At 41.5% G+C, this 9,371-nt stretch overlaps 1 pseudogene; it reads left to right on the plus strand.

Moving 5' to 3' along the window:
- Nucleotides 1-1,185: 1,185 nt before the first annotated feature.
- LOC147907740 (uncharacterized) lies at nucleotides 1,186-8,739 on the plus strand (annotated as a pseudogene).
- Nucleotides 8,740-9,371: the final 632 nt, after the last annotated feature.

Raw genomic sequence — 9,371 nt, forward strand, 5'->3', positions numbered from 1 at the left:
TGATAAATGTATTTTATGTTATTAGGTAGAAGTGCCAAAACTGATTGTTTGTGAAATTATGACGGCCATAGGACGGTATGAGCCGGCACTTCCGGTCCACGGAGACCGGAACTGCACGCATAGTCGACTTGCTGTCGCGTCGCGGATGACCCCCCCCCCCCCTAGTTGCAGTGAGAAACTCACCCAAAGTTATTTCACGCCCGGCAGAGCGCGGAAACGAGCATTTACTCCAGATTTCGTTCATAAATCAGGACCTGCCTGAGAATGTTCTGCCCTCGCTGCTCTTCGTTACACCCCCCCGCGGTCTACCACGGTCGTGGGGGTTCCACTGATAGCCAACAATGAAATTTGAAAGCGATTAAGCGAAATCGCTGCGGAAATCAACGTTCTCAGCGAAGAGATGACATATCACGATAAAATTAATCCTGCTGGTCTGTTCGGGTCTACTTGATCCAAAATATAATTAATTTTTTTTTGTGTTAATACCTTATTTAAAAACTTTCCTGATATTTGATAACTTTGTCTGTCAATGTAAGATCTTTTTTCTGTGAAAATTTTTTATTTCTTATAGTTTTTTTAATCACGTCGATCAAAACGATATGATCATAAATTGAACTGATTAACATATTATAATTAATTATAATGAATTAATTATATTAAGATTAATATAATCGTTTCGTAATTTTTACGAGCACGAAAGGTGCAGGAATGAATTAATAAAAAATTGTTTTCCATTGAAAACTATTACTCTTTTTTTATGAAAAACTTCTTTTTAGATGAAAACTTAATTACTACTGTAACAAATTAACATTTTCAATAAACATTCTATTATGCAATATTACGGATGAATCTGATATCCGTAAGAAGAAAACAGGAAGTGTCAGTCTATTAATATGATAATGTCGAAGACATAAAATTTTATCTCGGATGCGATATACATATGTTACAGCTTCACCCATTTCCACCATCGCGATATTTATGTTTCCTCACGAAGAAATCTTGAGGGAAAAAGACGACTATTAGGAAAATGTGGCAACCGTGATATTATTTTGATTTGGAAATCAACAGGTGGATTGCCGACAGCCGGGTAGCGAGTGCCAGGAGCTCACAGAGAGAGTCAGTTTTCCTTTTCTTTTCTTCTCTCATATTTGTTTCAGATCATTTTCGATGTTATCCCTATAGCATATGCCCGATACGGGGCAGATGGTTGAAAGTGTTAAGTTAGCCTACATTGTGCGACACCGGGCGATTTAAAGGGGACCACATTTACTTTTGAATTATCGATCGCATCGGTTGAATTTATTGGTGTTCGTTGCGGAAACCTCGAGCAATAAAAGCTGTTACATTTTGCAAATTACAGTTTTAAAAAAAGAATTACGTGAGGCTCGTTGCCTTATTAATGTTTAATTAATAGGTACTCGAGATGCAATTGAAGCAATCGCAAATGCGCCGGTGTCGCTAAGGGGCGGGTGAAAAATCGCAACAAAGGCAGACAGCTCGCAAGAGGAAGAGGAGGTGAAGGAGGAGGAAGAGGAGCAGAAGCCTCATGATCATACCTTCCACCTGTACGTACACGCATATATACGTACCAGCACCAATACGGGGGATACGTTGGTCCCTTATGTACAGCTACAGCTGCCGGAATGTCTCAACGGTGTTCCGGCAAAGAGAAAGGAACGTACAGGTGCGATCATTAACTCAATTGAATTTCGATAAGCAAAAATGTACAGCACTGTTTCGAGAAATGAAACGCCTCTATCGCTTTTACGACGATTGTCACGCGTCAAAACGTGAGCGAACGAAGCCGACGACCTCTCATTTCGCAGATTATCGGTATCGTCTTTCATGTTCACGCGATAAAAGATTAAAAATCACTTATCGGTGCAGCTTGCAACGTATAGTATCTAACGACGTGTTCGCCGTGCAACTTTCGAGACGTTTCTCAGTCCTTCTTTTTTTTCTCTCTCCTTTTCTTTAAGAGAATTAAAAGTGCCACGTACTGTTCGATGGCATGGCCAACGGAAACTCGAAAGGACCTCAAGGAAGGCGAAAGGTGCTCGCGTGTATGCGTGGCTGCCCGCGCTCGTGTGGGACAACGTGTCATTAAATCGAAAAGGCACTTGTGCCGCCTGCACTTGCCGTCCAGGAAGAAGCACCTGACGGTTCCTCCACGACAGGGTGGATTTTTAACGGTCGAAAACACAACGCGCCGCATATAGTGATTCCAAAGGGTAGGCTGCGAGCATAGGATCGATAGATGATCGATAATAAGACGCAGGTGCTTCTTTCACGCGTATTGTTCCCACTCGTTTCCTCTACCACGTTCCGTTCCGACTCTTCCTCCTCTTCTTTTTCTCCTTCCATTTTATCGTTCTATTTTCTTTTCTCGTCCTGGTTCCGCTTCCCTTGCTTCGCCGTTTTTCCGCTTCGCCTCTCTTGTTTCAATCCGATCGTTTTCGCCTCATTGCATTGTAGCACTCTCTTTTACTAGCGATCTCTTTAAGCTTCTCCCTCTCCACCTCCACCTTCCTTTTTTTCTTTTTCTCTTACTGACCCATTCGCATTTTCATTACTATTCCCCATCTCTTCGTTCATCATCGCAGCCTCGTCAATCGTTTTTTCTTTCTTTGCCGCTCCTTCTGCGCGATGTTTATTACGTTGCATGCCTCTCGGCGTACGTACGTCATTTCGTTTAATGTAACATTACGATTCTGTTATGTCAAGCTTCATATTTCGAGCTCCGGTGGGGACGGTTTATTAATGTCAGTTGCATACAACCGTTGCTGACAAAAGCGATAAAGCCTTCCCGCCTTACGTTATTCATTACGCTTTCGTACAACAAGCAACTATAATCCTAATTGTAGATATCGAGTCTTCCGCATTTCTTCTATCGAAGACCACAGTGCGTTGAGATGAAGAACAGTTTATTCGTCGTCTATGCGCCCTTGTTGTAAGTGAGACCATCTTCGTGGGGTGGGAACGCCGAAGGGTGATGACGCCCCTCCGCAAACGACGGTTGAAAGTCGCGCCGTCTTCTCGCGTGGGACCTTCAGGTAGACGTGAAACTTTTTAGCTCTCCGCAGAGCTCTTCAAGGCGTTCAGGGTGTGCACCTGCTATACACCTGTTGGCCGTTGGTCGCTACTCCTGCTGTCCGTCGCGAGCGAGTGCGGCCGCGCAGTACGTGTGCGGGAAACGTATCTCTTCGAGACCGTTAGAAAAAAAAGCAAATTGATGCGATCTCTTTAGGAGACGGTCGTAACAGGAAGTGGTAAAGGGTAGGGGAAAAGAAGGAATATACTAATAAAAATAAAGAAGCGTTCGAATATCGAAGAATAATCAACAGACTTTTGAAGCTAGCCCTTTATATATATATATATATATATATATATATATATATACGAGTTTAGAAACGCAAATTTAAAGGGTTATATCAGAAGCATGTTTTTCGAAATTTTTTTAAAACAGAGACACTTCTTGCGAATTCTTTTTCTCTCTTCTTTCTTTGGGAACATTCTTCTGCGCGCAAATTTCAATCGGCTACTTTCACATAAATGCAGAATCAGGCTTTTGTGAGGAACCTTTTGCCAAACGAGAATGTTATGCCGTCAGAGTCATTCAAAAGACGACGCGGCAAAATTGTTTCTTTCAGCAGGCAAAAGCTTGGCAATCATACGCTATTAGCCTCCTCCACAGCCTGATCCAGCACGCGCTCAGGCAACGTCGGTTGCGAAGGCAATTTTCAAACGGGCCAATAGCCACCTCGCATCGGTAGCAGAGGCATTGAAGCGAGCGAAGAAAAGGGTGATCGAAGAAGCACGCGTTATGTCCTACACATGTCCATTGAAAGTTCTTAGACCCTCCGTCTTTCACATTTTAAAGATAATTCTTCGCCCATTGTCGTAGAATTCTTTCGGATTCGCGCCAAAAGTACAATATACATATAAAAGTATTTTATTATGGCGTGAAAAAAGTACATTAATATTGTTATAGCGCATAAAAGATGTCTATGTAATTACTGTTATTTATCTTTTTCGTAGGATTACACGGTTCAACAATGCGTCTCGCGGATCAACAGGACGCTCGCTAACAGCTCGCAATTTACAGGAACGGAGCCGATCGCGCGCACACGCGCAGCCGGATCGTTTCCACCAAAGACGAAAGACGAAAGACGAAAGACGGTTGAAGAGCAATTATCGTGCGAAGGGCCATCAGGTATTCTGTAGCTTGTGGAGGAGTGTATAAGTGGAGGAGGACGCGGAGGAGCAACGAAGGCATGATGAACGGAGAGGCAAAGGGGATCGAGGAGCGTCTGATACACTTTTAATACGGGACCGAAGGAGCCCCCTGCACAGCAGGTGCACCGCAGGTGATTCTCCTTGTCCTTCTCGCACGCCGTGCGCCGTGCGCCGCGCGCCGTGCGCCGTGCGCAGGGCGCAGGTTTCCTCTCACGACTCCTCAGTCCTCACGGTCGGCCTGCACCCTGCGTACGCGATCTCCCACAGTGGTGGACTCCTCTTTTTTCCACGCGGAGGGGAACAGAAGGAGGGCTTTTTCGCCGACTGGGACTCGCTGGGAAGAAAGGATCAATCGGTAATAGCTGTGCCAAATGCGCCCGCCTGTGCCTAATGATTATCTAATCATTATAGATTCATCGCGCTCTCGAAATTTCGAATTGGAACGCATCCTCGTCGACCCGTTTTATTTATTTATTTATTTTTTTTTTGTTTTTTTTTTATACAGATGCTAGTGAAGAAAATATAAAGAAGAAATTATACTGTACAAGTTGTGGATTTAATGAAATTGGATTTATTCTATCAAGATATAATTCGTTCCGAAGTCGAATTTGTTGTAAATTTATTATTATAAATTTAATATTGAATAAAGTACTTTTTTTTACTCGTTTGTCTCATTTCTATTCTGTAGAATTTTTTATTCGTGCAAATCAACAAAAGCATTCTTAATCTTAAAAACGGTAGGCCGCTTGTAGGCCGCCCGTGGTTGAGATTCTCGTTGACGCGTGGGAAAGAAATAGGGCGCCAACCCTTTTTTCGAGACGCCCTGCAAGACGCTGGGGGTGGAAACGTAACCGATACGCTCGGCAGGACCTTGTTTGAATTTCATTAGCTACCCGACGCCACGTCGGGATTTTGTTCTGCTTGACTGCCGTGTCCGTCGAAGCGACCAGGAACGCCGCAAACAGGATTTCTTGCGTGCATTCCGCAAATAGTGACTTTAAATGTTGAAAATAAGAATAAACGCGTATTAAAAATATACGTGGCATTAAAAATCTCGATTCGCAAGAAATGTGTGCACTTTCCAACGATTTATTTCTCATATCGTCAGATGATTTATATTTTTACGTGTTGAAACTTTTTAACATAATTATGTTTTCGTAATAAAAAAAATATCTATATAGAAACATCGTTATTTATGTGTTATTCATGCTGCTAATTTCATCATCAAATCAATTTTAATTCGATGAAACTATTTCTGACGTTATTCATGAGCATACACCAAGTGATTTTAAAGAGCCTATTTTCTGCTGCGGAATTAAGCAACATTTATACGCGTAAAGCGATTCAGACACGATTCCCTCTTATCGCTGATGGGCGCGCGTGTTACAAAGTAACTTGCGGCACGAAGAAAGTAACACGTATTCTCGTCTCCACTATTATCTAAATTACGCGAAACACGCACATTCGCGCGCATCGAAACGCTGATGGCGCCGCAGATGAGTAATCCCTCGTAGGTCTTCGATGCTTCCGATCGGTTCGTCTCACCTGCTGAATAACGAATAAAATTCTGTTAAAACATGTTACTCGTCCGTGTCGTCGCGCGTTTACATTACCACTACGTTACGTAACGTAATTTTGTACCGTACACTCAATGTCCATGAAAGAAGAAGAAAGAAGCCGGAGGCGCAGCGAGGCGTTAACACTCGTGAATTGACACTTACTTTCTCTCGATAACCATATACTTGAGGCTAAAGTCGCGGCGCGTAAAGCGCAGAGTAAACAGCAAGTATGAGTAGAAAGCGTAGTTGAATATATAATAATACCACCAGAGAAGTATGAGCATTTGTTGGGAAGCGCGATGATAATAAATTAACGATAACCGAGTGGCCGATTACCTTGTAGACACAACATGAAACCTCGTTACACTAGGATACACTGTAAAACGATTAATTACGAGCAAGGTCGGCCATCTGATCACCCGGATCACCGTCTCGCCTCGAAAATGGAATATGCATGTCACAAGTGCGCAAGCTGCAGCGACTCACACTCGGGAGTAGCGAGCGGCCGGACCCCCATAAAAGATCGGCGCAGCTGGATTTTTTGGAAAAAATCCGAAGCGAGCACGGGCATGCGGTTGCTCCAGGGAGACAGCTACGAAGACGAAGAAGAAGAAGAAGAAGAAACCAGAGTGCTGGTGGAATAAAGGCCACGAAGACGTAGAATAGAACGAAGCAAATGAGAAGATGAAGGAAAAAGGCCTCGGTGAAGAACGGAGGTAAGGCGCGAATGGAGAAAGAAGAAGAAGAGGAAGAAGAAGAAGGAAAAGTGGAGGAAAGATCAGAGGCAGCAGAAGAAGGATAAGAAGATTCGAAGGAAGAGTCCGTCTGTGGCGGTGGAGTTGAAGGAGGACAGTGAGGTGAGCAAGGTGCTGCCAAGGTGGCGGTTAGGGCAGCTGATCTTCGAATAGCAGCAGGTGAATGTGAAGAAGCTCACGTGGATGAAGCGAGATGGGGAGAAGATGGCGGTTGTGGTAGCGGCCGTGGAGGAGGAAGAGGTGGAATCCACGCGTGCATAAAAGGTGTTTCGTTATTGTTACCAGGCGAGCGGCAGCCCCTTGGATTTATTAATCTTGTTCTGCTGGCAACATGGTCCCGTGCCATCGCCGTACGACTGATAGACCAAAAAAGGATAGTACCTTCTGCTCATCGCGATAAATTCCTTCGTACATATGCTCGAATTTCAGAATGATCGATTTTAGAATCATGCGGGCAAGATGAACCATGAAATCTCTAATTACATTCATCTGCGCGACGTATCGATGTCTTATCGTCATCGCACTATTTGATCACAGACAGATTAATCCTTAAAATATATACATAATATCTGTCATTTTAAAGAATACAAATTGTCAGACGATAAATGCAAATGACTCTCTTGATCGATGTTCGTCCATTTTCAAGCCTTGATACGCAATTATGATATACTTTGATAAATATTTTTGCAGATGAGAAGATATTACAGCAGAAATTTTTAAAAAGGTTTACATTCATAAAATCATTGATAAAAAAATCAACAGTATCAGAATTTTATCACATTCATATTTTAATATAGATTTATAACATATGTTTTGTAAATATTATATATACATATATACATATATATGTATCATTACTTAAAAAAAATTAGTCAATAATAAAACTACTAAAAAAATTAAAACAGATTATTCGTATTTCAGACATCTAATTAATGTTCCCAATGACATTATCTAACGTTCGATTAAAAAAAAAAAAAAACTTTTATCGCAATGGTGACCATCATAAAAAAGTTTAGTCAATTTCCCGTCAACAAAATGAGACAGATCTCTGTTCGTTCATCATCGCGTGCATATATATACTCGATCGGCGACATTCTTTCTCATATCGAATGTTCCGTGGAGGGTACCGAGGATGAAGCCACGCAGTGAGATCAGAAAACAAGCTCTACTCCGAATGTTTTTGTTGCGGTTGTGCGCACGTATTTACTTTCGTTATACCGGTGAACCGTCACTTCTTGTCAAATCCTATCGAAAGAGAAAGAAATTAGCAAAAAAAAAAAAATTATTCTAAACGTTTAATAATCACTTTTTACATTTTCGTACTGCCCAGGTAAAGGAGTACAAAATATCAATTTATTTTTCTATCGATAGAACGCAATGTTAATTCCATCAATGACGCTCAGATTATAATTAGTAAGTTGAAATTAATATAATTCAGAAATTATAAAAATTTTTTTTTACAGAATTCCGTTATAAGTTTCACAGTTTTAAGATTTGCGTAAATGTCATTGCTTGTAAATATCATTATTGTGCAATTTAACCGCGATCGTTCGAGCACGTCGACGACAAGGACGAACTCACGCGTACACCCCCGTCCACTTTGCGGGCAGAAGACGAAGGGGGACGATACACCATGTAGGACCGTTCGACTTCCTTGCGAAGGTCCGTTCCCATGTCCTCTCCTGGTTCTTGCTTTATGGGGCTTTCCGTTGTCGCCACTTCCCATGGACTTCCTAAACATTGACTTCCTTAAAGGAGGCACAGGGAAGAGCAGATGGCCTATTAATTCGATTGCCGCGAAGAAACCACCGCCACCATCACCGTCATTACCACTACCAACGCAGGCACCTTGCAACGTACATGACGAAGAGAAACGCTCGCGAGACGCCCTTCCCTGCGTCTTCTCAGACGCAGAGCACGCACTTGTCACGCCCGTTTTCAGCCGTTAAATTTGTCGAATTCCCCAATGACCTCATGATAATAATATAACAGAAAAGCGGAACTTTCCATACTTTCTGTTATTTTGTATACGCAACGCGTGTGTTTATTAAAAATAAAATTAATATACGTAAAGTAATTAAAATTTAATAGTTATTAATCTTGAGAGTGTCACTTTCGTTACCTCGTCATGTTCTGCAAGGCATGTTCATCAACGCAACGCGCAACAACTGTAACGATGTAAAAGACACGTAATGTATAGGTCTTATCGAAGATGAGCAATTTGCATGCTATTAGTAACAGAATGTTCTGCCAAGGGGCAAAAGTTTTGAGTGTCTCTTAACAATCTGATTGGTATTGGATAATTATTACTGAGTCATTCAGTCTTTTTTTGTTTTGAAAGTCAAAGTAAACGATAAGTACGTCGAAGAATCGAGAGTCTGTTTTATCTCGTATCGGTCGGCCGATCGACAATAATAACACATCTGACGATGCACTTTGCACCATAAGCAATATGTGTACGAAATATAACATTAATAATAAAACCGGCTGGGGCGACACTTTCTGACGAACGATAGCGCAAATATCGCTCACAAGAATCTAAATTAAAGTGACAAAGATGATTTTCTGTCTGCTTACAAAAGTAAGATATTAAAGATCTTATCACGAGAAGTAATATGAAACATTCAGTTATCCATCTAACTATTATCGATCGAAATATAAAATCATTATCTATTATTAATTGTATCAAGTATGAAATCCAATAATAAAGTTATATTATTAATTTAAGACTTTATTAGATATATTTTAAATTTAAAACTCCGCGTTAATGTTAGCGATTTAGTTCATTCTCGCATTATTTCAGTGAACAACACAACGAAAA

The sequence above is a fragment of the Acromyrmex echinatior genome, chromosome 12, assembly GCF_024713525.1.
Source record: "Acromyrmex echinatior isolate Ae372 chromosome 12, ASM2471352v2, whole genome shotgun sequence".
Classification (NCBI taxonomy): domain Eukaryota; kingdom Metazoa; phylum Arthropoda; class Insecta; order Hymenoptera; family Formicidae; genus Acromyrmex; species Acromyrmex echinatior.